The 26,534-nt window shown below is 44.2% G+C and overlaps 1 long non-coding RNA gene across 1 annotated transcript in view; it reads left to right on the top strand.

Moving 5' to 3' along the window:
- LOC132657613 (uncharacterized) overlaps positions 1–26,534 on the top strand; it is a 50,235-nt gene that overhangs the window by 16,563 nt on the left and 7,138 nt on the right. The gene's annotated exons all lie outside the window — the stretch shown is intronic.

Here is a 26,534-nt window from a genome sequence, read left to right as displayed (position 1 = left end):
CGCTGTTGCGGAAGGAACGGGTGGGCCCATGTGATACAGTTTCCACGTATCCCGCTGAGCATTAATACATCCCCAGGTTCATTTTAGGCAAATTTCTCTTGAACTGAAAATCCCCAGCCCAGTGAAACGCCTTATAAAATGGAAAGAGTCTTCATTGCCAGAAAAGATCTAAATAGAGATCTTTGGAGGAGATTTCAGGAATAAGTAATGGAATTAAGCTATTGAAGCCACAAAATACATTGATTTCCTCCCTAGGAAAAGGATCCAGAGTCAAAGGCAACTGTAAGAAGTTGCAGGTATCTTTGAGTGTTGTTATGAAAGAGGACTGATTAAGCCTGGGGGAGCCGACTCATTGGAAAAGACTCTGATGCTGGGAAAGATTGAGGGCAGGAGGAGAAGGGGGCGACAGAGGATGAGATGCTTGGATGGCATCACTGACTTCAGTGGACGTGAGTTTGAGCAAGTTCCTGGAGATGGAGAAAGACAGGGAAGCCTGACATGCTGCAGTCCATGGGGTCACAAAGAGTCAGACATAACTGAGTGAACAATAACAACAGTGCCAGTGGAGGACTTGAACTGATGTGGGTTTTATCTCCACAATTCTCAGAGACAGCAATAGGGGGTTAACTCTCAGCTTAGTTGCTCAGTCGAATCTTTGCAACCCCATGGACTGCAGCACGTTAGGTTTCCCTGTCCATCACCAACTCCCTGAGCTTGCTCAAACTCATGTCCATTGAGTCTGTGATGCCATCTAACCATCTCATCCTCTGTCGTCCCCTTCTCCTCCTGCCTTCAATCTTTCCCAGCATCAGGGTCTTTTCCAAAGAGTCAGTACTTCCCATCAGGTGGCCAAAGTATTGGAGTTTCAGCTTCAGCATCAATTCTTCCAATGAATATTCAGGACTGATTCCCTTTAGGATTGACTGGTTTGATCTCCTTGCAGTCCAAGGGACTCTTGAGAATCTTCTCCAACACCACAGTTCAAAAGCATCAATTCTTTGGTGCTAAACTTTCTTTCTTTTTTGCCTTGAGAACCCCATGAACAGTATGAAAAGGATTAACTCTATTTAACCACAAACTTGTTTGAGGTTAGTATTTTACCAGGAACATGTTTATAAAGAAATATTAGAATTTACTTTTCTTCCTCCTTTGTGGCAAGTAACAATATACATGTTTTGTTTAACCTCTTCAGTTGTTTTGAAATGTTTTGGTTTAACTAGGGAGTACTTTATTAATGGCAGTTCATCTTACAGCTTTCTTCATGACTTGCCCGAAGAACAAAATTAAACTTCCTGAATTTGATTTCTCTAAAACATACCCACCAAACGCAATTGCCCTTTCTGTCAAATAAGCCCTTACTGGTGTGTAAGTCTGAAGTGATTTTTTTCCCTCTCTCATTATGGTTGTTCCAAGACTCTTGACATTCTCTAAATCATCTTTCGCTCAGTACAAGAGGTCCATGAGGAAGTCAAGATCGATGGCAGACTTCATCTCTCTTGAATTTTAATGCAAATGTCGTTCCCCTAATCAAACAAAGGTTAAAAAAGGAAATCAAATTAGCTTATTACAAAAGCCAGCATAACTGAACTGACAAGAGAAATGCTTTCTGCATGAAAAGCCCTTAATCAATACCTTAAATAAGAATGTCACTGGAAAGAAGGGTTCATATGTGGTCAGTCATAATCTGCAAATCAATATGGTCTTTTTAATAAATATTTGACCACAACAGCTCAATAGGCATTGCCTATAAGGGTTCTTTTCTTTACACCAAAATGAAACAAAATTACAGCATAAATGTAATGTTTAGGGCATAACCTAAGCTGTGAGAGAATTCAAGGTTAAGGCTATTTCACCCTTATTGCATGTTAAGCATGGGAGAGATTCTCCTCAGAACCTTTTCTGGGATTCTAGTCCCCTATGTAATTTAGCTGTTCAAAAGTAAAATGATGTCAGAATATAGATTACTTATTAGAGCTAGGTGAAAGTTTCCTAGTCTAGGCTTAGTTTGGTTATCTGAAACTATTTAATCAAATATTATACATGCAATATCACTTCAAATTTTTTAACTCAAATCTATAAAAATACAGTCATGTGGCAGATAACATAAGTCAGTATATTTTCATTATATTCAATCAAAACTAATCAGCTAATATCCAATAAGCACTTTCTGCATTTGGTAGCACCATATGTGCTAAGTGATAAGTTGTTAGCATTGCTACTGATGTGACCTGGAATCTTCCTCTTATTGGATGTATGACCTTAGGTATGATCACTTAATTTTTTGTGTCCAGTCAGTCAGTCAGTTCAGTCGCTCAGTCATGTCCGACTGTGCGACCCCATGAATTGCAGCACGACAGGCCTCCCTGTCTATCACCAGTTCCTAGAGTTCACCCAAACTCATGTCCATCGAGTCGGTGATGCCATCCAACCATCTCATCCTCTGTTATCCCCTTCTCCTCCTGCCCCCAATCCCTCCCAGCATCAGAGTCTTTTCCAATGAGTCAACTGTTTGCATGAGGTGGCCAAAGTATTGGAGTTTCAGCTTTAGCATCATTCCTTCCAAAGAATACCCAGGACTGATCTCCTCCAGAATGGACTGGCTGAATCTCCTTGCAGTCCAAGGGACTCTCAAGAGTCTTCTCCAACACCACAGTTCAAAAGCATCAATTATTTGGCACTCAGCTTTCTTCACAGTCCAACTCTCACATCTATACATGACCACTGGGGAAACCATAGCCTTGACTAGACGGATCTTTGTTGGCAAAGTAATGTCTCTGCTTTTGAATATACTATCTAGGTTGGTCATAACCTTCCTTCCAAAAAGTAAGCGTCTTTTAATTTCATGGCTGCAATCACCATCTACAGTGATTTTGGAGCCCCCAAAAATAAAGTCTGCCACTGTTTCCACTGTTTCCCATCTATTTCCCATGAAGCGATTTTTTGTGCTGGAAAGTATGAATATGAATGGTGTGTACTTCAAAGGCCATTTTGGATATTTAAAGCCATAATGTAGGTAAAGATACTAACATAGGGTGTGACCCATTGTAAATGATGATACACAGTAACTCTTATTATTAACTATTATTGAACTGTGATGATAGGCAAATAAAGAAATACAATTTAAGACACAGTTCTGGTTTGAACAGCTCAATAAGACTCAGTAGAATTAAATAAAATTTACCTCTATGACAAACCTAGACAGCATATTAAAAAGCAGAGCCATTACCTTGCCAACAAAGGTCTGTCTAGTCAAAGCTATGGTTTTTCTGGTAGTCATGTATGGATGTGAGAGTTGGACCATAAAGAAAGCTGAGTGCTGAAGAATTGATGCTTTTGAAATGTGGTGTTGGAGAAGACTCTTGAGAATTCCTTGGTCTGCAAGGAGATCAAGCCAGTCAATCTTTAAGGAAATCAACTCTGAATATTCATTGGAAGGACTGATGCTGAAGCTGAAACTCCAATACTTTGGCTACCTTATGGGAAGAATCAACTGTTTGGAAAAGACCCTGATGCTGGGAAAGATTGAAGGCAGGAGGAGAAGGGGACGACAGAGGATGAGATGGTTGGATGGCATCACTGACTCGATAGACATGAGTTTGAGAAAGCTCCAGGAGATGGTGAAGGACAGGGAAGCCAGGTGTGCTGCAGTCCATGGGGTCAAAAAGAATCAGACACCACTGAGCGACTGAACAACAACCTTGGAAAAACCTATCAGGTCATTGGAAATATTTAACTACAGTCTATAATTTTACCATGTTCCTTTGATTTGCTGTCTTTCTCTTTTGCCATCAAATGAGATAGTGGAAAATTTTTTTTAAAATTTTCCTTCAGTTCAGTTCAGTTGCTCAGTCATGTCTGACTCTTTGCGACCCCATGAATCACAGCACGCCAGGCTTCCCTGTCCATCACCAACTCCCGGAGTTTACTCAAACTCATGTCCATTGCGTCGGTGATGCCATCCATCCATCTCTTCCTGTCATCCCTTTTCCTCTAGCCTTCAATCTTTCCCAAATCAGGATCTTTTCCAATGAGGTGGTTCTTCTCTTCAGATGGCCAAAGTATTAGAGTTTCAGCTTCAACATCAGTCCTTCCAATAAATATTCAGGACTGATTTCCTTTAGGATTGACTGGTTGGATCTCCTTGCAGTCCAAGGGACTTTCAAGAGACTTCTCCAACACCACAGTTCAAAAGCAGCAATTCTTCTATGCTCAGCTTTCTTTATAGTCAAGCTCTCACATCCATACATGACTACTGGCAAAACCATAGCTTTGACTAGATGGACCTTTGTTGGCAAAGTAATATCACTTTTTAATATACTGTCTAGGTTGGTCATAGCTTTTCTTCCAAGGAGTAAGTGTCTTTTAATTTCATGGCTGCAGTCACCATCTGCAGTGATATTGGAGCCCAAGAAAATAAAGTCTGTCACTGTTTCCATTGTTTCCCCATCTTTTTGCCATGAAGTGATGGGACCGGATGCCATGATCTTAGTTTTCTGAATGTTGAGTTTTAAGCCAACTTTTCACTCTCTTCTTTCACTTTCATCAGGAAGCTCTTTAGTTCTTCTTTGCTTTCTGCCACAAGGGTGGTGTCATCTACATATCTGAGGTTATTGATATTTCTCCCAGAGATCTTGATTCCAGCATGTGCTTCCTCCAATCCGGCATTTCACATGATGTACTCCACATGTAAGTTAAATAAGCAGGGTGACAATATATAGCCTTATAGGGTGACAATATATACTCCTTTCCCAATTTGAAACCAGTCTGTTGTTCCATGTCCAGTTCTAACTGTTGCTTCCTCGCCTGTATACAGATTTCTCAGAGGCAGGTCAGGTGGTCTGGTATTCCCATCTCTCTCAGAATTTTCCACAGTTTATTGTGATCCACACAGTCAAAGGCTTTAGCATAGTCAAAAAAGCAAAAGTAGATGTTTTTCTGGAACTCTCTTGCTTTTTCAATGATCCAACAGATGTTGGCAATTTGATCTCTGGTTCCTCTGCCTTTTCAAAATCCAGCTTGAACATCTGGAAACTCACAGTTCATGTATTGTTGAAGCCTGGCTTGGAGAATTTTGAGCATTACTTCGCTAGCACGTGAAATGAGTGCAATTGTGTGGTAGTTTGAACATTCTTTGGCATTGCCTTTCCTTGGGATTAGAATGAAAACTGACCTTTTCCAGTCCTGTGGCCACTGTTGAGTTTTCCATATTTGCTGACATAATGTGTGCAGCACTTTCACAGCATAATCTTTTAGCATTTGAAACAGCTCAACTGGAATTCCATCACCTTCACTAGCTTTGTACAGAGTGATGCTTCCTAAGGCCCCCAGGATGTCTGGCTCTAGGTGAGTGATCACACCATCATGGTTATCTGGGTCATGAAGATGTTTTTTGTAATAGTTCTTCTGTGTATTTTTGCCATCTCTTCTTAATAGCTTCTGCTTCTGTTAGGGCCATACCATTTCTGTCCTTTGTTGATCCTATCTTTACATGAAACATTCCCTTGGTATCTCTAATTTTCTAGAAGAGACCTTTAGTCTTTCTCATTCTATTGTTTTCCTCTATTTCTTTGCACTGATCACTGAGGAAGGCTTTCTTATCTCTCCTTATATTCTTTGGAGCTCTGCATTCAAATGGGTATATCTTTTCTTTTCTCCTTTGCCTTTAGCTTCTCTTCATTTCTCAGCTATCTGTAAGGCCTCCTAAGACAACCATTTTGCCTTTGTGCATTTCTTTTTCTTGGGGATGGTCTTGATCACTGCCTCCTGTACAATGTCACGAACCTCTGTCCATAGTTCTTCAGACACTCTATCAGATCTAATTCCTTGAATCTATTTGTCACTTCTACTGTATAATCATAAGTGATTTGATTTAGGTCATACCTGAATTGTCAAGTAGTTTTCCCTACTTTCTTCGATTTAAGTCTGAATGTTGCAATAAGGAGTTCATAATCTGAGCCACGTCAGCTCCTGGGCTTGTTTTTGCTGACTGTATAGAATTTCTCCATCTTTGACTGTAAAGAATATAATCAATCTGATTTCAGTGTTGACTATCTGGTGATGTCCATGTGTAGAATCTTCTCTTGTGTTGTTGGAAGAGGTATTTGCTATGACCAGTGCATTCTCTTGGCAAAACTCTTGTTACCCTTTGACCTGCTTCATTTTATATTTCAACCCCAAATTTGCCTGTTACTCCCGGTAGCTCTTGACTTCCTACTTTTGCATTCCAGTCCCTTAGAATGAAGAGAACATCTTTTTTGGGTATTAGTTCTAGAAGGTCTTGTAGGTCTTCATAGAACCATTCAAATTCAGCTTCTTCAGCATTACTGGTCAGGGCATAGACCTGGAATACTGTGATACTGAATGGTTTGCCTTGGAAATGAACAGAGATTATTCTGTCATGTTTGAGATTGCATCCAAGTACTGCATTTTGGATTCTTTTGTTGGCTATGAAGGCAACTCCATTTCTTCTAAGGGCTTCTTGCCCACAGTAGTAGATATAATGGTCATCTGAGTTAAATTCACCCATTCCAGTCTGTTTTAGTTCACTGAGTCCTAAAATGTCGATGTTAACTCTAGCCATCTCCTGTTTGCCTTAATTCACGGACCTAACATTCCAGGTTCCTATGCAATATTGCTCTTCACAGCATTGAACTTACTCCATCACCTGTCACATGCACAACTGGGTATTGTTTTTGCTTTGGCTCTGTCTCTTCATTCTTTCTGGAGTTTTTTCTCCACTCTTCTCCAGTGGCATTTTGGGCACTTACCAACCTGGGGAGGCAGTTCATCTTTCAGTGTCCTAGTTTTGGCCTTTTCATACTGTTCATGGGGTTCTCAAGGCAAGAATACTGAAGTGGTTTGCCATTCCCTTCTCCAGGGGACCACGTTTTGTCAGAACTCTTTGCCATAACCTGTCTTGGGTGGCCCTACTCAGCATGGCTCATAGTTTCATTGAGCTAGACAAGGCTGTGATCCATGTGATCAGTTTGGTTAGTTTTCTGTGATTGTGGTTTTCATTCTGCCTGCCATCTGATGGATAGGGATAAGAGGCTTATGGAAGCTTCCTGATTGGAGAGACTGACTGGCGGAGTTGAGGGGGGGGGGGGCGGGGGGGGGAACTGGTTCTTGTTCTGATGGGTGGGGCCATGTTCAATAAATGTTTAATCCAATTTTCTATTGATGGGCAGGGCTGTGTTCCCTCCCTGTTGCTTGACCCGAGGCCAAGTATGGTGGAGGTAATGAAGACAATGGCAACTCCCTTCAAAAGGTCCCCCCCACGTACTGCTGCACTCAGTGCCCCCAACCCTGCAGCAGGCCACCGCTGACACACGCCTCTGCCAGAGACTCCTGGACACTCATGGGCATGTCTGAATGAGTTTCTTTTGGGGTCACTGCTCCCTTCTCCTGGGTCCTGATGTGCACAAAGTTTTGTTTGTGCCCTCCAAGAGCCTGTTTCCCCAGTCCTGTGTAAATTCTGTTGGTTCTATGGTGGGGTTAATGGCAACCTCCTCCAAGAGGGCTTATGCCATACCCAGGTGTGCTGCACCCAGAGCCCCTGTCCCTGTGGCAGGCCACTGCCCCAGTACTTCCACAGGAGACACTCAGACACAGTTCTGGCTCAGTCTCTCTGAGTTGGGCATGCATTCTGTGCCTTTCCCAGATCTGAGCAGCTCAGCTGACCAGGTTCTTGGCAAGTACACTGTCCTAGGTGGGCCATGCATCTTAGTCACCCTCCCAGTCCCGGCTGCTCGGTTTTACAGGTGCCCCCTGAGAGTACTGTCTCAGGTGTGCCGTGTGTCTCCTCTGGAGAGCTGATCTCAGGCTGTGACCCTCCCTGCGGATGTCAGCCACCCAGGATCTCAGGAAGACGTGGTTAGCAGCTGGGAGCCTGCTCACAGTTTTGTTGAAGATGCCCACGTCTCTAGGGCTAAGACTGCAGCAGCCCCTTGCCTTCTGGCTCTGGCTGTCGCAAGCCTGCCTCTCTGCCTCTGGGTGGGCAGGGGCCAGTATGCAGCCAGCTAGCTCTCCTTTCGGAGAAGGCAATGGCAACCCACTCCAGTACTCTTGCCTGCAAAATCCCATGGATGGAGGAGCCTGGTAGGCTGCAGTCCATGGGGTCGCTAGGAGTCAGACACGACTGAGCAACTTCACTTTCACTTTTCACTTTCATGCATTGGAGAAGGAAATGGCAACCCACTCCAGTGTTCTTGCCTGGAGAATCCCAGGGACAGGGGAGCCTGGTGGGCTGCCATCTATGGGGTCACACAGAGTCGGACACCACTGAAGTGACTTAACAGCAATAGCAGCAGCTTTCCTTTGGAATTCACTCAGCCCTTTGTTCTGTGAGCGGGCCAGGCTGCATGTTATCTTGTTAGGTTAGAGCCTTTAACAGGAAAATTTTCTTCTCTGCAGTTGTGGGTAGGCATGTATTCTGTGGGTTTGTTTTTTATTTTCCAGGTTATGTTGCCTTCTGAGATTCCAAAACTCCCCACAGATCCGCCTATGAGAGGGTTTCCTACTGTGTGAAAACTTCTCCTCCTTCACGAGTCCCTCCCCAGGACAGGTCTCCATCCCTAACTCTTTTGTCTCTCTTTTTGTCTTTTATATTTTGCCCTACCTCCTTTTGATGGGGCTTCCCTTGTGGCTCTGCTGGTAAAGAATCCGCCTGCCATGTGGGAGACCTGGGTTTGATCCCTGGGTTGGGAAGATCCCATGGAGAAGGGAAAGGCTTCCCACTCCGGAATTCTGGCCTGGATTGCAAAGAGTCAGACATGACTGAGTGACTTTCATTTTCACTTTAACCTTCTTTTGAAGAGAATGGGCTGCCCTTCTGAGTGCCTGGTGTCCTTTGCCAGTGTTCAGAAGTTGTTTTGTGGAAGTTGCTCAGCATTCAAATGATCTTTTGATGAATTTGTGGGGGAGAAAGTGGTGTCCTCGTCTTATTCTTCTGCCATCTTGAACTGATAATTAAAAAAAACAAAACCTCATAATGTCTTATTGCTGCTGCTGCTAAGTCGCTTTAGTCGTGTCCGACTCTGTGCGACCCCAGAGACGGCAGCCCACCAGGCTCCCCCGTCCCTGGGATTCTCCAGGCAAGAATGCTGGAGTGGGGTGCCATTTCCTTCTCCAATGCATGAAAGTGAAAAGTGAAAGTGAAGTTGCTCAATCGTGTCTGACTCTTAGAGACGCTATGGACTGCAACCTACCAGGCTCCTCCATCCATGGGATTTTCCAGGCAAGAGTACTGGAGTGGGTTGCCATTTTCTTCTCCGTAATGTCTTATTAGAGAAGTTCAAAAAAGCAAAGGGTATAAACATTGTTCCAAAGATTCTGCATATAAAGTTACTCTACACACTGAATACATAGTCTTTCTTACTTTGTCCCTCTTTTTTTGAGATATAATTTCTTTTTATTCTCTCATAGGAATTTCTCTTAGAGAAGTTTTACAGGGACTTCTGTGGTGGTCCAGTGGCTAAGACTCTGCTCCCAGTGCAGGAGGTCCAGGTTTGTTCCTTGGCCAGGAAGTTAGATCCCACATGCCACGACTAAGACCTGGCACAGCCAAATAAATAAATATTTTTTTAAAAAAGTTTTACAAAGCATTTTCCTTAAAAAACCTTGGATTTCTTAGTCTTAATATATGCATGATCAATAAATGCTTTTTCTCCTACACTTGAAAAAATACATGCTATTAAAAGGTTGTTGTTGAATTACGACACTGGGATTCTTGGCCCCCGGAGGATAAGAATTCAATCTGGGGCCAGAGACGAGGCTTGATCACTCAGAGCTTTTGTGTAACAAAGTTTTATTAAAGTATAAAGGAGATAGAGAAAGCTTCTGACGTAGGCATCAGAAGGGGGCAGAAAGAGTGCCCCCCTGCTAGTCTTTAGCTGGATGTTATATAGTCACCAGCAGTCTGTTAATGAAAGAAAAGAATGTCTCAAAACTTAGAATGGCACCAGGCCCTTCACCCATAAGATGTATTTTGGGATAATCTTACAGTCCACGGGGTCGCAAAGAGTCGGACACGACTGCGAAACTTCACTTCACTTCTTCACTTCAGATGGTAAAGCGTCTGCCTGCAATGCGGGAGACCCGGCTTCGATTCCTGGGTCAGGAAGATCCCCTGGAGAAGGAAATGGCAATCCGCTCCAGCACTCTTGCCTGGAAAATCCCATGGACGGAGGAGCCTAATAGGCTACAGTCCATGGGGTCGAAAAGAGTCGGACACGTCTGAGCCACTTCACTTTGGCTCCAAATGGTTCATCTTGGGCCATAAAAGGATTAACTTGAATCTTGAAAAAGGGCAGAGCACCATACAAACAGTGTTATGTACATAGATTAGAGGAACAATATCGGAGTATAACATACTGGTTTATCAAGTAGGTTCTGAGCCAAAAGGCGGAACCGACTTGAAGACAGAGTTTGGGGTAAATGCATAGTATGTTAGCATAGCTTAAGATAAACATTTCCATAAGAAAAAGGCATTGGTTAACTTCAGGTGAAACTGGGTGTCATGGCAACACAGAATTTTAAGAGAAACCTCCTTTTAAATTTGTGTAGAGAAGGAAAAAATATATCGCTAGTTTGTTTCCTCCTGCGGCTTAAGGGAGATAAAAATGTCTGACACTTGCAGGCTATTTCCTCCGTTTGGAGACCCCTGGCCTTCCCGCCTGTTACCCTCTCACTATTCTCTATATATGGAATCTAGAAAGACGGTACTGATGAACCTATTTATACAGGGCAACAATGGAGACGCAGACAGAGAGAACAGACTATGGACGCTGGCAGTGGGAGGAAGGAGAGGGTGGGATGAATGGAGAAAGCAATGTGGAGGTATATACGCTACCTTGGGTAAAATAGATAACCAATAGGAATTTTCTGTGTGACTCAGGGAACTCAGACTGGGGCTCTGTGACAACCTGGAGGGGTGGGATCGGGCGGGAGGTGAGAGCGAGGCTGAAGAGGGAGGGAACACGTGTTCCTAAGGCTGACTCATGCTGATGTGTGGCAGAGGCCAACACAACATTTTGAAGCAATTTTCCTTCAATTCAAAATAAATGTTTGGGGAAAAAAATATGCTATTCTCATCTTTCTGAGATAATCTTGAAGTGGTTTCTTCGTAAAGTAGGTCTTTCTCTCAGGATCAAAGGACCAGACAAAGAAGAGCCCAGGGTAAATTTACACATTGAAAACCAACCACCTGGCAAGACGGGGAGGCCTCTTACTGCTGGTGCTACTGCTCATTCATTTAATTACTCTTAGATGACCATGTCAAACTTTCTAGACAGTATCCCTAGGTGCTAAGTGCTTTGAATGTTTGAACTATATTAGTTAATGTAAAACCAGTGTCCTTGAGTGTTAGAGATAGTGTTCCAGTGAAGTATAAAATATGCTAATTAAAATACAATGTTTTTTTAATGGGACTCTTTCTTGATCTATTGAGATACCTAATTTAGGGCCATGCATACATTGGCACTATGACTTTTCAAATGAAGAAAAGTGGTGATGGGGCAATAATTTCTAGTTTACAGAGTGCTCTATTTAATCATTTCCACATTTATTATCTGACTTAACGCGCACAGCTATCTCATGAAATAGGTATTATTTTTCACATTTTACAGAACAGGAAAATGGAGCTATAAGCATTCAAGGATGTGTCCCAAGTTATACAGCTAGAAAATTATCAGAACAAGACTTTACCCTTGGGCCCTTAGTTTCAAATGCTTCATTCTTTCCCATTATATAGCACTGGTGAAAATTTTTAAAATATTTGACAAGACTGAACATCTCAGAGATCAAAGATAGAAATGATTGATATTTGTTGTGCTTGTGATTTTCCAGTAACACTACTTTAAATTTTCATGTACTATCTGATTTTGAGGTAAAATCCTTGCTTCAACGTATTGGCATTTGAGGCCCATATAGATGTTCTGTTTCTACTTTTAAACTAAAAGGGTCAGAAAAATTTATAGAATCAGAAAAATGAATAGAAAAATTTGCATTGCTCAGTTACAAACTGAGTAATAGCAGTAAACTATTTGGGGAGTAATCATGATGTTCAGAACTTTAGCATTTCCGGTTGTCTTGTGAATTTAAGATGCTCTCAAGTAATGAAGGGTGACCTATTGAAACTGGCATATTAGACATCAAGTAATTAGATTTGTTCCAGAACTTATCAATTTCTAAGAAACAATTGCAAACTTAGTCCCATGTGGGATGAGTCCTGTTTGCTTTCTGGACTCTAATTTCGATAAGTCAAGGTCATTTCACTTAGCCTATGTTCTTTAAAACAGTAGTCCCCAACATTTTTGGCACCAGGGAACAGTTTTGTGGAAGACAATTTTTCCATGGACTAGGGTGGTGGAGGGATGGTTTCAGGATGATTCAAGTGCATTACATTCATTATGCATTTTATTTCTATCATTGTTACATCAGCTCCACCTCTGATCATTAGGCATGAGATCCAGGAGGTTGGGGATCCCTTCTTTAAAACACATACACCTCCCAGAAGGGCATTGCTTTCTTTAGCACAGGGCATAACAAATGAATTATTACTGGTTAGGGTTCTTATTGTGACATGCCAGAGAGGAGAAGACAAGGGCTTCCCTGTGGCTCAGCAGTGAAAGAATCCACCTGCAACGTAAGAGTCGCAGGAGACACGGGTTCTATCCCTGGGTCGGGGAGATCCCCTCGAGGAGGAAGTGACAACCCACTCCAGTGCTCTTGCCTGGAGAATCCCATGGACAGAGGAGCCTAGCAGGCTACAGCCCATGGGGTTGCAAGGAGTTGGACATAACTGAGTGACTGAGCGTGAGCACAAGAGAGAAGGGCATTCATAGATTTGGCTGTGGAAATGAAGGTATTCTGATGTCAAGGACAGAGTTAGTGCTCTAAATATCTGGTGTCTGGACATGATGCTGAGAGAGCAGAAAGAAAATTGAGTGAGCTGAACTCTGTCTGGCCTCTTGGCTTCCAGACAATGCAGAGGAAGTTTGCATGTGAATGGCTGAATTAGTCGAAGGCCTCCATCAATCAATCAATAAATAGCAGTCACACCCTTGTAGGTGTGCCACGTTCCAGACTATGGGAGATAGCTGCTGCTTCAGTCGTGTCCGACTCTGCGACTCCGTAGACAGCAGCCCACCAGGCTCTGCCGTCCCTGGGATTCTCCAGGCAAGAACACTGGAGTGGGTTGCCATTTCCTTCTCTGATGGGAGATAGATGCACATGAATAAACAAATACTCCTACCTCAAGGGATGTATAGCCTAATGAGGACATTTCAATATATTAAAGAGCCACCTATGATAGGCCCTCGGTGGGTGGAGGGGGTGGGGGGAGGCTCAGTCTTTTTCCCTTGAGGAATTGCTAAGCTTTGGAAGGTTCCCAGTGTCAAATGGAGCAGTGTGGCCCAGGGAGATGGACAGAAAGTGCCAGTGATGGTCCTGGGTGATTGAGAACACACACTTTCCCTGGAGCCAGCTCCTGGCTGGCAGATGTCTGTATGTGCTTAGTCACTCAGTCGTGTCCAGCCTCTTTGTGACCCCATGGATTGTGTAGCCCTGACAGGCCATGGACTGTAGCCCCACCAAGCTCCTCTGTCCATGGAATTCTCCAGACAAGAATATTGGAGCGGGTAGCCATTCCCTTCTCCAGGGGATCTTCCCAACCCAGGAATGAAACCTAGGTCTCCTGCCTCGCAGGCAATTCTTTACCATCTGAGCCACCAGGAAACCAGACCTACCATTCCTCAAGCGGGAGATTATATACCTCTACAGGATTCTTCAACTCTCTCCAGAAGCAATAGTTTGAAAATGTAGCTAGATTGTCCTTCAGACCTGGGGTAAGAGAACAAAGGTGCTTCACTGTAAAACGTAATCGACTCCTATTCCGGGTGATCCCCTGGTAAAGGACAGGAATTCCTGCCGCGGAGCCAGTGCCAGTGGTCAGCCTGTAGCTTCCTAGGTGGTAGACAGGGGTTCAGGGTCATACATGAATTTGACCTCCACCCTTCTCGTGAAGGGGCCCAGGCGGCGCTCTCTAGAGACAGGGTTTAAGGGCAATTTGAACACCTCTTTCCTGGTCTCCAGGCCCTCTGAAGAGGGAGTCTGAAGGCCCTTGGGCTCATGACGCTGGTCTCCCCTCTGAGTCTTGGATGGGCCCCCAAGCATGGTTTGTGGGAGGCCCAGTTTCCATACTCAGGCTGTTTCCTCTGCTCCTGCCTGGGGAGGGAAGCAGGAATCCTCTCAGCACCAAGTTTTATATAATGTGATGCATAACGAAAACACATTTTAATGGTATTAGAAAAGATGCAAAAGGTGGTTGTGCCACTTTATTCAGCAGAGAGAACTAAATATATATGTTTCTTTTTTTTTTTTTTTTCAGTGAATCATTCCCGTGATCTATTTTTCTGACTGCAAAACATCAAACTGTTAAGGAATTATAAATAGCATGTGAATCAATCTGTGGCCTTGCCTCATGCAGGTTCTTTAAATCCCAGTAATGATTTAACGGGCAAACATGCCCAGCTCACCTGCCCCGGTGAAATGCAGTGATTCTCCTGCTGAGCAGTGAGTGATTTCTTCCCTTGTTCCAACTGGGCTCTGCGGTTCTTTTTTTTGTGTGTGTCTCGTTACTGATCCTACACGTCTTTCCAGTAGCTTCTGTTTATCTTGTGCATTGGATATGCCTCTGGTGATTTTCTTTCTGCCTTGTTTTGCTGGGGTGACGTCTGGAAATGTGATCAGGCAGAGGGTGAACAGCCTCACAGAAGCGTCCTGCTTTCCAGCTGAGCCATGGGTTGCGAGGATCTCAGGGGCTTCCTCCACCAATAAAACATAGAACCAGTCTTGCCACTAAAGCACAATTCAGGATTATATTTATAATGGAGATATGATTTGTATCTGATGAATAAATAATATCATAGCTGGACTGGACTCCACACACTTTTTCCCTTTCATAATTTTTGTGTTAAAGGCATAATGCAGAAAAAAGCCTTGTCAAAGCAAGCACAAGAATTCCAGTTTGCTCACTGGCTCGGCTGATGTGGGATACCAGGTTTGGTGAGTAGGTACGGAAGTTTTCAATCCATTCAGATTCTGCTCTTTAAAATTGGTTTGGAAACTACCTCAACCAAATAAATTGAGATGAGCACAGTGAGGGACATAATCTGTGTGTAAGCAAAATATCCGAGCCCAAGCTGAATATAGCCTGTGCTTAGATTATGTTTATAACCCAAACAGTGTTGGCTTGAACCTCAGCTTACGTGTGAAGAGATTTTACCCTGTGGAGTGTGCTCTTCGTGGGTCCTTGCGTTCTTGGGCGGCACCTTCTCTGAGAGCCGTGGCACCAGTGCCTTTACTGCCATGGACATTGCTCTGTGTGCTGATTCTTCATGGCCCCACCTATGCAAGCTCTGCCAAAGCTCCAGAACTGGTCCTCCTCCACGATTGCCCCCCAGGAGGGTCGGTGCCCGGCTATCATGAGGCACAGGGAGAAAAGAGATGTTCTGTCCACATCCTAGTCTAAGGTCCACTCCAGAGCCCTTGATTCCTGTCCCAGAATTGACTCTGTTTTCTCAATAACCAGCCAGAGAAATATCCACTACCCATAGAGACAGCCCATTCTTACACATAGGTGTGTAACAGCTTGAGAACAGTTTCTTTTGGGTTATTTATTCATTAGTAATGTCTTTCATGATAGTTGATACCAAGTCCATGCTGGGCTGTGCCAAACCCTGGCCAGGTGCTTTCTTCTGGTGGGAAGAATGGTCTGGTAGGAAATACAGTTTCTTTCTATCTTGTGCTAAGTCTCCAACCTAGGTTTTCCACAATTTCCAGAGCATACCGCCCTCCGAAGTTACACAGAGCTGAGAGACATTGCCAGAACCCTTTCCTCAATATCCCCCACCAAAAGGCAAGAAATTCTTAAATGGCCTTGGCTCAATTAATTCTAGTAATGTTTCAGTTCTTCAAGAAAATTATCTTCTCAATATTAAAACTGCGTTCATGTCAATGGTTATGTCCAAATACTAGGAAAAATAATAGAGTATCTCCCTTTAGATCTATAAAATTAAAGGAATACTTAGAGACTTTGTACCAAACAAGCGTTAGCCTTGAAAACGGTGAATACACATCTTCAAACTTTTTATAGAAAGAAATTCTTTGTGGCTTAGAAAGGTTCCTTTTTCCAGATTCTAAATTCCAAGTTGCAAAACAGATAATACAAACTTTGATAAATCACCATGCAATGAGCTTAATAAGAGAAAAATGTTCTGTGTAGGTTGTTAAGCACCTTTTTTTTTTCCTACTTGGGTTACTTGAGGAATATGAATTAAAAGAAAAGGGATCAGAGCCAAGGGGTTACTGTATAGGGGTGAGTTGGGAGGAAAACCTAAACATACATTGAGCACCAGCTGTGTTCAATGCTGTGCTAGATAATTTACATAAGATATTTTATTCTATTCCTCAACCACCCTGTGATTTAGCAAATAATATAGTCCTTGATGGATGAGAATAAAATATAAGCCTGGGGAGATTTCCCTGGTGGTCCAGTGGTTAAGACTCTCAGCTTCCCGTGCAGGGAAAGTGAGTTCAAACACTGGTTGAGAAACTAAGAGCCCACTCACCATGTGGCACAGCCAAAAACAAACAAACAAAATTTTAATGTAGGCTTGAGGATTTTAAATCTCTCATGCAAGCTCACGCAACTCGTTTCTATATGTAGAGCTTGGATTCCAGCACAAAGCACTTCTAAGTCTCCTGACATCACGCTACATCCCTGGCCGCTGATCCCACACCAGTCACCCTGAGAAAGGACATGGGGTTGCAGCCTTGGATCCTTTGGGCACATTAAGAGAACTTGAACGTGAGGAAGACTCTCCCAGGATTATTTGCTATTTCCCACATTCTCACCATCTTTTCTGTAACTCTGTGTAATTGACTGTGGATTTTTCATTGTAGGAGGGTATTTTCAGGCAGAAGAATATAGTCAGGGAAAAAAGGAGGTGAGGGAAGAGATTTATGAGGCTTTCAGGAAACTTACAGGAAAATCCCCTAAAAAGTCATCATTTGTTATTCTTAGTATCGACTTGTTAAGAGTGAATCTCATTACCTTTGTTTTATCTGGCGTGTTTATGGAAAATGTTTATTTATTAATGAATTTTCCTAAAGCAAATGCAACAGACACGTAAGGGCATGCTCACGACCACTTAGCTGTGCAGCTGTGTCTATTTATTACTTGTCTTTAGAGACTGTTCAGAAACGGAGGGTTCCAGGAAGACAACCCCAAAGCATTCAACTTCTTAAAATGCATGCATTCCATGAATTATTTATTCAAGGAATTAAGAAGCAAATATATTTTGAGTTTGTCTGTGATCAAAAATAATCTTCCTTAGCATCTTCCCCAGAATTGTCTAGAACAATGTTCTTTTCCTTCCAAGAGATGCATGTGGCGCTGAGGCCCTGGTTCAAAGAGGTGTCAGGGTTTGCTCTCCATCAGCTTGATCTGGTCACACGAGAGCACGGAGGAAGCCCATCCATGATTTCCTTTCTTGGGTCCTTGCACTTCATACTCCTTCCACTCTTACAGGTGTGTTGGGCATCCTGGAATTCCATAAAGTGAGAGTGAAAGTGAAGTCGCTCAGTCGTGTCCAACTCTTTGCGACCCCATAGACTGTAGCCCACCAGGCTCCTCTGTCCATGGGATTTTCCAGGCAATAGTACTAGAGTTAAGTGACCCCTAAAGGAGCAGGAGGCACCACCTATGAAATGCAGTCATGCAAGCCAAGACCGTCACACAGGGAGGGGTCTGCAGGCCATGTCATCACTAGCTCCCTTTTTCTGCAGATTTGGAGGCTGAGAGCCAGAGAGGGTCACCTGACCTGTCTGTGGTCACCTGGTAATAACCAGAAAAGCTGAGACTCTGACTGGGGGCTTTCCCCTGTTCCATACTGAGCTGGGGGATGTCAGGGACTTCATCTGATCTAAATTTCTGTCCCCTTAGTCTCATATGAAAGAGAAGCAATCACAGACTGGGTCTGAAACTCTGTGAACATGCCGGGCACCTCCCAGGTGGATCAGTAACACTTGTCATCAGAAATCCCAGAACAAGGGAGAAACACATGTTTGAGTGAAGTATATTCATGAAGAGTAAACACGTGGTGTACATTGACCAGGGAGAGAATGCCCTGCAGCAAGGTCTAGGCAGGGCTTCTTGCCTTAAAACCACAAGCTGAGGACTTAGTGCTCTGGCATCCATAGTTGCCTTTGGGCCTTGCTTCACTGACCAGCAACACCTCACAATGAGAAGGCTGTTTCCTGGGTCCTGGGGCCTTGGAATAGGCCTGGCCTATTCTAAGCTGTGAAATGAGCTGCTCTCATTTTTTCCTTTTCCTTTTTTTTTTTTTTTAAGGATGGGGCCAACATGGATATTCTCATTAGGCCCTGTGTTTCTACATATGTGTGGGTTCCTGAAACAACTCTCCTTCCCTTCCCTTGATAAATTCTGATCAGCTGGCAGTTCAGTGTATCCAGTATCTACTTCTTACTGTCCTAGAAGCTCAGGAAGCCTGAAGAAGAGACACAGCACAATAGATTCTTGGGCTGAATTTGACTGGCAGACATATTTCAGTTGGCTTGAAGAGTATTTAAAATATTTTGAGACAATGTTTAAAAACTGGTGGCCTCATGTGAGAACCTGGATTTGGAGTATGTCTTGTTAAGTAAAAAAATCAGCCAATCTGTCCATGCTGGGCCACAGTTCCCTGTGGCAGAGTCGTCAGGCTCTGAGCCCTGTGGATGAGCCATGCATTCTCTCACTGAGGTTTGCCATATATCTTCATGGCAGCAATCTGGGTTTACAACAATTATTGAAGAGGAAACAATATAAGCCACTAAACTGCATGTCCACCAGAATTTGTGTATTCTTTTATTTACCCACTCACAAATACTTGAAACCTGACTCTATGCTGGAACCTGTTCTAAGATTGAGTAAAGGATTTTCCTGGTGGCTCAGACGGTAAAGAATCTGCCTACAATGCAGGAGACCAGGGTTCAATCCCAGGGTAGGAAGATTCCCTGGAGAAGGGAATGGCAAACCATGCAGCGTTCTTGCCTGTAGAATTCCATGGACAGAGGAACCTGGAGGGCTACAGTCCATGGCTCATAAAGAGTCAGACACGGCTGAGCAACTAACACGTTCACTTTCACAGTGAAGCACACAGATAAGGTTCGAACCTGTAGAGGAACCTACAGTCTAGGAGGGCAAAGAATTGAGCACAGCGTGATTACTGGAAGAAGCCAAAGATGTCAAACTGTGCTCCACAGAGAATTACAACAGAGCTATCTGATGGGGACTTCAGAGAGGAACCCAGGAAGGCTTCTCTCAAGAGCTGGCGTCTGAGGTCTGAAGGAAGAGGAGGGGTCAGTTGTGCAGTCATCAGGGAGACAGGGTTCCAGGCTGAAGACAAAACTAATACAGTGGCTCTAAGTCTTGTTCAGGATTTGAAGGAAGGTCTATGTGGCCGGAGAGTGTGGACAAGAGGAGGTAGAGAGGCGGCAGGAGCTATTTAGCCCTCTGTAGCCCAATGAGATAGGATTTTAGTCTCAGTTGGATGCAACCCACTGGAGGGTTTTATGCAGGAGAACAATGTTATCTTCCTCAAGTAACTACTTTTGAATGTGTAAGTTTCCATTTCAAAACTGGAATTAAATCCTGCATCTAAGAGAGGTAAGCACTTCTTAAGCTGCTCTGGTTTTCCTAAAAGGAATGACCTACTGTCTGCACAAGTTACAGAATAAGTCATTTCCTGGGGCTGCCATAACAAACGACTGCACATTTGGTGACTTTAAACAACAGAAATGAATTCCTACAGTTCTGGAGGCAGAAGCTCAATATCTGAGGGCTTAAACCAAGGTATAAACCAGACTGGGCTCCCTCCAAAGGCTGGGGGAGAACCCGGTCCCTGCCTCTTTCAGCTTCCAGTGGCCACAGGTCGTCCTTGACTTGTGGTCACAGAAGCAGAGCCCGAGACACAGGTTCAGGGCAGGTAGTTTACTTGGGTGGTGATGCCAGAGGCTCTGGCAGGGGAGTGGCGGGAGGTGGGGGGTTAAAATGGAGCAAGGGAGCCAACAAAAGTGCGTTATTGAGGACTATGGCACTATGGGCCACGGAGGCTCCGTTCTACAATGACCATGAACGGTCAGTCATCGGCTGAAGGCTGCCTCAGGGGACGTGAACTCCCCCACACATCTGCCTGACCCCTAGGCCAACTGGAGGCCAGAGAAAGCCCTCAGCGAGGGAGGAGCTTGCATTTGGGGGCTGCAGGGCTGGCTCACCTAGGGGTGAATATGGAGAAGCTTTGGGCAGGATCTGACATCTGCTGTAGTCGTCAGCATTTTTAAGATTTCTCTTGAGCCTGTTTTTATCTTATATTTAAAGTTAAAATAAAATTAGTAAATTTATAAATTTATAAAATTTATAAATAAAGTTAGTCGAACTATTTCTAAAGAGATTTACTAAAGAGACAAGGTGAGAAAGTTTATAAATATTCTACTAATGATGGTTTCATTCACATTTACATTTATCTATATGAATAGAGAACATTTTATTTAAAATTTATTAGCAGTCTGACTCAACTCTTAAGTGCATATGAGCATGGGTCTAGTAAGTTCTTAACTATTAGGTGCATCTAAGCATGTACCTATTAGGCATTAGGTATTGTGAGCATGTAAAATAGAACAAGATTTGGCCCCCTTGTCCAAGTCACGTAGAATTAGTGGGTAAGATTCTTTACCATCTGAGCCACCAGGGAAGCCCAAGTGGGCAAGACACAGATGCACAAATGGTTTTCATAATAGCTGCCGCAGAGCAGGTTCATGAAATTGAAGAGTCAGTGTCTCATCCATCAGTTGTTTTCCACAGCAGTACTGTTCCAGGTACGCACAACTCAGGGGTACACAGGGCAGAGGAGAACTCATATTTGTGTGTGGAATTCCTAGCGTGCTACTTCAGTTCAATCACCCTCTGTCTCTCCTGCCTCATTTCCTGCCACTTCTAGGTTTTGATGCTTAAGCCACCTGACCATTCATGATTTTTTCGGTCCAGACTTACAGAGCTTGTGAATAGCAGAGCTAGGTCAGAAGGGAACCTGGGTGATTCCTGGGCCCAGGCTTTGTGCTCTCTCCTACCGCCACACTCGCTGGAGGTTGATAAGATTATGTCAATAGATAGGAATATTTCCAGTGGTCTGTTTACAGTATTTTCTCTTTTGACAATATAGTAGGCTGAATAAAAGTTCCCCAGAGATGTCTCCAATCTAAGCTCTGGTACCTGGCCGTATGTTACCTTATGTGGCACAAGGAACTTTGCAGATGTGACTAAGTTGAGGGTATTGAGATGGGAGGTTGTCCTGGATGATCTGGGTGGGCCTCATGTAATCACAAGTGTCTTTATAAAAGGGAGGCAAGAGGTCAGAAGGGAGAGAAAATGCTATGCTATTGGCTTTAAAGATGAAGGAGACAGACGGGAGCCAAAGGATGAGATGAGGCAACCTCTGGAAGGTGGAAAGGGAGAGGAAAGGAATTCTCCCCTGGAACGTCCAGAGGGACCCCAGCCCTGTGGACCCGTTTTAGACTCCTGACCTCCAGAACTGTAAGAAAATAAAATTTTGCTTTTTGAAGTCAATAAGTTTGTGGTAATTTGTTACAGCAGATGGTGCAGCAGAAAGGTATCCTGTTCTATGAAATGTCAACTTTGGACAAGCTTATCACAAGGCCCTCTCTGGTCTGTAGTCTAAGCCGAGGGTCCTCAGGGATCAATCAAGGCCTACAGTCCTGACTGGTCACGTCTGGGCTTCCCAGGTGGTGCTAGTGGTAAAAACAAAACCAATCCACCTGCCAGTGCAGAAGACATGGGTTTGATTCCTGGGTCATGAAGTTCCCCTGGAGGAGGGCGTGGCAACCACTCCAGTATTCTTGCCTGGAGAATCCCATGGGCAGAGGAGCCTGGTGCCAGGCTATGGCCCATAGGGTCTCATGTTTGGAGCTGAGCATCACAGGAGTTAACCTACGGAAAAGAAGCTTTCAGGATTAGTCTGAAATACAGGCAGTATTTTACTGGCAGCCTCTTAAAAGCACATGACTCATTCAGAAATACAACATTTGGTCGATGACTATGTCAGACTTTCAGGTAAATTTAATCAATAGACAACCACTATTTTATTTTTATCCAAACCTGAATTTCATATTACATTTCATTCCATTAGCCTTGATATAAAGTGGCAGTTGATAGCAAGCCATATTGACAGGCCCTCCTGGGCATAATCTAGTAGTCACCCTAAATCATTTATTCGCTGCATGATTCATGGCTTGTAAGGAGCAGGTAGTCACCGAGTATTTAAACAGAAAGTTAAATAACAAGGCACTCGAAATTTTTATTTCAGTTATTTAATCCACCTTAATTAATTAAAGGCATTTGATCGCCTCTCAGCATCTCGAATCACAATGGGTACTATTTGTTCCTAGCACAAAAAAGGGCAAAGACACAGGTGATTTTGGGGAGTGGATGGGGTGGGATGCCTGTGTGTGATTTTGTAAGTCGAGGTCCCCAGAGGCTAGCTCTGGTGGTGTGCTCCCACTTGGGGTGGTCGTCTTGCTTTGATGCAGGGGATTGATGCAAATCATTTGAGATTAACAAATGTTTCTTGATCATCTAGAAAATGTCAGGCTAGTCACTAGAGGTATAAAGATTAAGAAGGCTCAGACTCCACTCTGTGGAGTCTCTTAGTTCAGGGAGTATCTGTGAAGTTTTTGAATTATTTTTCATTGATGAGTTATTTTGTTTTAGAAATACTGGTGACAAGAAAACCAATAGTGACTTAAGAAGCTGGCTTCTGGTAGCTTCTTGCTTACAGGCAAAATAGGTGTTGAAGGTTTTCCTGGTCCCTGGAAGGTGCTTCAGCGAGAGGGATCATCTAGGCACTCAAGGTCTGGGAGGAGAGTTCAGGGGTCTCTGCAGAGTATTAGGTTCCTCTTGGGCACCACTTAGCTCGCGACCATGAACAGTCTGAGAATGTGAGAAGGAACTACTTTAGACCAATAGCAAATCTACAAGTGGAAAATTCTGTGCTGGGCACACACTGAGAGTGAAATACAAACATGTCGCAGAGGGACACGGCGCAGACGTCTGACGTCAGCAGCAGAGCCAAGGGGGCGGTAGGGTTCCCACAGGGTTTCCTTTACTTCAGCCTGCAGGGCAGCGCATGTACCCCAGTCTTATTCTTGCAGCGTGTGAAGTCTCTAGCTTTGCCATGTGGGCCTCCCCCTGGGTTAGGTGCCCAGAATTCGTGAGAACACCGCGATGCAAAAAGATTGAATCCTCCATCGCCCTCTTCCTCTGCCCCCCGACCCCGAGGTTTATTAGGATTACAAAGCAGTGGCCAGTTTACCTCCCGAATGGAGGCAGCGACATCCAGTGAGAGCCGTGGTCCGTGTGAGGCATGAGACTCCAGACTGTGGTTACAATCAGTCCTGCCGGTATTAAAGGCAGAGGCTTAGCCTTTGTGGAAGAAACGGGCCTTGGGCTGAACTTTGAAAGAACAAACCGGCAGTCTTTAGGCTGATAACTAGTGGGACTCTGCACAACTCTTTTTGCCTGTGATTCGTACACTAGCTGCTCACTAGTGAGGGGGGCACAGTGTCGGCGAGGGAGTCCAGGGTCTTGAAGGAAGACAGACCTGAATTCAAGTCCCAGTTCCAACTTTGCCATTTCCTACCTTTACAGACAAGGTACAAAGTGTCTCTCACCCTCAGTGAGAAGATAAACTAGAGTAACAAAACAAAAAATAATAAAATAGAACAATACTTATCTCACCATGTTTTTATAAAGAGGAAACAAAAATCTAATAAAAATAAAAAGGTGCCCAACTCAGTCTGAAAATTAGAGTCTGTTAGGATAATGTTTAAGTGGCTGTGACAAAGACTTCCAAAGCTACACCGTTTGAAGGAAAAAGGCATAACTGAGCCCTAGTCATGGAGATGGTGGGATATCTTGAGATCACCCAAGATGACCTTCTTGGTTTAACAAAGCAGTGTTCTTCAACTCAATTTAACTTCTCAGGTATTGAATAAGTCTCTGTCTCTATGTATGAAGCCTTTTAACTCTGAGGAGCTCTAGGTAATTTTTTTTTTTCATGGTACAATAGTATTTAATGAGCACCACGTTGGTACTCTAGGTAAGTATTCTACCCAAATAATCCCATGAATGCTGGGCTCTATTCTAGAATATCTGAAGTGGTCAGATATGGGCCTGGGTTAGGAAGACTTTGAGGAAGTGGGAGGAGAAGTCATTTAAGTCAGTAAAAAAAAAAAATAGTTGGGCTGGTGAGTCTTCCCAGGAGGTCCAGTGGCTAAGATTCCATGCTCCCAACGCAGGGGGCCCAGGTTCAATCCCTGGTCAGGGAACTGGATCCCACATCCCACAACTAAGAGATCGTATGCTACTACTAAAGGTCCTGCGTGCCTAAGGAAGACTGAAGGTCTTAAGACCTGGCACAGCCAAATAAGCAAATAAAATGTATATATTTTTAATAGTAGGGCTGGTTGGAAGGGAAGTCCACCGAGAAATGGCAAAAGAGGACCCACTGAAGTTCTTGCACTCAAGGCAGGAAAACACCCTGCCATTTTATTATGTGAGACTTAATGTTCTAAACATAGAGATGCATAGAGATCATCTGGGGAGCCTGCTTAAAATTCCCATCTCCAGAGGTGCCAGCTCAATGGCTCTAGTGGACAGAAATATACATTTTTAATAAGGATCCCAGGAGGTTCTGATGCCAGTGATCCATTGACCTCAATTTAAGAAACACTATCATAGATTGACCTTTCAGAAAACTCTAAGATATTTCTATTTTCATCTACAAAATAGCTGCCCATTACACTTAATATTGGTAGTTTATTTTGCCACTTAGCCCAGGTTCTGATTGATGATGTACATGCTCAGGGATCAAGGACCCATGAGGAACCAGGAGCAGTTTTGTTAATGTGACAATCCCTCATACCCAGCACTCACCTCTGGTGGAAGCTGGCCTGGACGTGTGCTTTTGGCTGGAGCCAAAGTCTGTCCTGTGATTTCTTCCTCCCTGAATTTCTGCTTACCTCACTCTTCCTTTCTGTCCACAACAAATGATGGGCAGGACACAGTGAAAGCAATGTGAGGCAAAGGCTACCAACCACACACACACTAGCCACCTAGAAGGGGAGAAGGACAGCAAGAGAATAACCTGGGCTGTAAAGCCAAGATGGTAGCCAGAGGCAACAGATTTCAAAGCATCAGAAGGAACCTTAAAACGGTGAGAAAAGTGTTTTGTGCAAGTAAAAGAACTGACTTTCAGGGATTAAATTTCACACAAGGTATACAGTGTCACTTGTGCACAGGGTCAATGACCAGAGCCAGCCAGAGCCAACCAGAGCCAACCAGGCCCCTTAGTTCCTGGTGAGTCCAGGAGACACCCTCCCTCCCTCTCTGTTGCTTTCTTTTCCGAAATCAAGAATGAATTTCTCATCAAGACCAAGCTTAAGAGAAGGTTGAGGAAGGTGCATTATTCATCTCTCTCCTTTTTCTTGTAATGGGCCTGGGCAGATGCACGGCTGTTAATGAGCTACTGTCAGGGATTCCTGCTCAGCCACCGGTCAGCATCGCAGTGGGTCCCTCCCCCAAGCGAGCAACAGTTAGGGGGTGACCTTAGCAGTCCTGCTCAGCCATTGGTAGGCACCGCTGTAGGCTCTGCCCCCTCCCTGTCCTCTGTATAAAAGGAGCAGAATCGGGACTGAGGGAGGGTGGTTTTTTGAGACCCTAGACTGCCATCTTCTCAGTCTGCCAGCTTTCTGTTAAAGTCGCTATTCCTGGAACTTCCCTGGTGGTCCAGTGGCTAAGATGACATGCTCCCAAAGCAGGGGGCCTCAGTTTGATCCCTGGTCAGGGAACTAGACTCCCACATGCTGCAACTAAAGATTCCAAGAGCTGCTGCAGCTGAAAAAAAGAATCGCCATTCCTTGCCCCAACAACTCAGCTGATTTACTGGCCTGTCGTGTGACGAGCAGAGCAAGCATGGACTCGGTAGCATTCTTACCTTCTCATAGGGCCCCTCGTTCTTATACACACTCTCTCTGACACAGAAACTGGTGCTGCGCTGGGCACACACAGTAAGAGCTTTGTTAAGTCTCAAGGTCAGATGCAGGCAGAGCTCAGAGATGCTTTTCACAGATGGGTGAATTCTCTCCCATGATGAGCAGCCATCCTGTGAGGGGATCTGCCGTGGCCTCCCTGCCCCATACCTCCCCTCGCTTCAACCACACACCTGCCCCCAGGGGACTCTTTCCTCTGACCATCGTGGTGCCATCATTTTTATAGAACGCTGTGCCCTGACAGTGATCACAGCCTCATTCCAACTGCCTCATCCTCGCTACAACCAGTCTACCTACCCCACAGCCTCGGCATTTGACTTGATAGTTACATCTTTGGGCTTAGCAATGAT

Source organism: Ovis aries, chromosome 13, assembly GCF_016772045.2.
Source record: "Ovis aries strain OAR_USU_Benz2616 breed Rambouillet chromosome 13, ARS-UI_Ramb_v3.0, whole genome shotgun sequence".
NCBI lineage: Eukaryota > Metazoa > Chordata > Mammalia > Artiodactyla > Bovidae > Ovis > Ovis aries.
The sequence above is the reverse complement of the archived record's forward strand: the minus strand, read 5'-3'. Positions and strand labels throughout refer to the sequence as shown.